The sequence below is a fragment of the Elephantulus edwardii genome, unplaced genomic scaffold (assembly GCF_000299155.1).
Source record: "Elephantulus edwardii isolate Elephantulus edwardi_28Jun2011 unplaced genomic scaffold, EleEdw1.0 scaffold00050, whole genome shotgun sequence".
Lineage (NCBI taxonomy): Eukaryota > Metazoa > Chordata > Mammalia > Macroscelidea > Macroscelididae > Elephantulus > Elephantulus edwardii.
The window spans coordinates 2,877,997-2,880,054 of NW_006399800.1; positions in this window are offsets into that span (position 1 = coordinate 2,877,997).

Genomic DNA, 2,058 nt, shown 5'->3' on the forward strand with positions numbered 1-2,058 from the left:
AAAAAAAAAAAGACTCATACCAACCCCAGGAACAAAAGTTCTAAATCCTGTTCTATCCTACACTGTCTTTACTCTTCCTGACATGCAAGAGCCCACTGCAGAAGTCATCATGTCACACCACCTGGTTGAGGGACTTTCTCTCCTTCACCAACCCTCCATCCTTCCTAGCATCATGTGTCTCTCCAAGGAGTAGCACCTCCTACCCACATGCCCAATGTATGTAAGGCAATGCCTCATCAATCTTGCCCCCAAAGAGCAATTCAGTTGCACCCTCTCCAAGACATAACCTGTTTACTCTCTTGGCTGTTCATGGGATATTCAGTGCTCTTCTCCAACACCACAGCTCAAAGGCATCAGTTCTTTTCCTGTCATCCTTATTCATTGTCCAGCTCTCGGATGCATAGCAAGTAATAGGAAAGACTATGGCCTGAATCAGTCACACCTTAGTCCTCAAACTGACATCATTACTCCTCAATAAGTTGGAGAGGTCCCTAACTACAGATTTTCCCAGTGCAATGTGTCTCCTTATTTCCTGACTTCTGGTACCAAGAATGTAAACTGTGGATCCAAGAAAGATGAAGCTGTTGACAGTTTCAATCTCCTCTCCATCTATCATGATGCTGCCTATTGGTCCAGTGGTAAGAATCTTTGGAATACCAGAAGAATGTCTATTTGTGCTTTATTGATTATGCAAAGGCGATTGACTCTGTGGATCATAACAGGTTATGGCTGACATTGAGAAGAATGGGTGTTTCAGAGCACTTAGTTGTGCTTATTCAGAACCTATACCTGGGCCAGGAGGCTGTTGTGAGAACAGAGCAGGGGAACACTAGATGGCTTAAAATTGAGAAGGGAGTGTGCAAGAGTTATGTTCTCTCTTCACACCTGTTCAATCTGTATGCTGATCAAATTATCCAAGGAGTGTGGCATCAGGATTGGAGGAGACTCATCAATAACCTGACAGTGTGGAGGACTTGAAGCACTTGCAGAAGATTAAGGAATGCACCCTTCAATATGGATTGCATCTCCAAGTCAAGAAAACAAGATTCTTACCACTGGGGTCCCTACGAATGAATAACTAGACAATACCCCACACAAGTATGAAAGCAGGGAAACCAGCTGGGTAGCTGTCACAAGAATCTAAGCAAGAAATGAATACAACAGCTACAAATGCAGATTAATATATAGTATCATATTTCATAGAATCCGAGATGTCATGGATTGTAGGATGTATTCTGATTGCAGGGATGCTAAAATATGCAGTGTGAATTACATTATGCAGTGTGAATTGTGATATTCAGTGCTGAACTTGTTGACTCAAATAGCACTAGTGGTACTGAGTGGTGAAGACATCTTTCTGAAATAGTGAACAACTCCCATTAAGTTCCAAATGAAAGAAAACTCTACCTAGCGTTTATTCACATTCAAAATTCAGTCTAATAAGGACAAATACTGCATAAGACCATTATTGTAAAATTAGAAGGATAAGATGTGCATAAATGCCCAAAGAGTGAAGAGAGTAAGGGGACCTGGGAGGAGGGAAGTTAAAGTGTTGCCGAGTTTGATGGATAAAAGGAGGGGGAGAAGGAATTAGAACAGATCCAGTGGGGATCTGAAAAGACAGGGTAATAGTGGGCATAGATCAATGGTGATTAATTGTATAAGACACAATGTATGGGAATGATTGTATGAAAAAATGTGAATGAAGGAATGTGTGGAATATAATGTATACGAATGGAAAAAACTTTTAATAAAAAATTCCATTTATAGTAAAGCTATGTCTATGTGTGTTTCATTGATTATGCAAAGGCGTTTGACTGTGCGGATCATAACAAACTGTAGCTGACTCTGAGAAGAATGGGAATCCCAGAACATTTAATTGTGCTAATGTGAAACCTATACTTGGGCCATGAGGCAGGCAGTCATCAGAACAGAGCAGGGCCAAACTGCATGGTTCAAAGTTGGGAAGGGTGTACACCAGGGATGTGTCCTATCTCCATGCCTTTTCAACCTGTATGCAGAGCAAAATATCCGAGAGGCTGGGCTCTATGAGGAGAA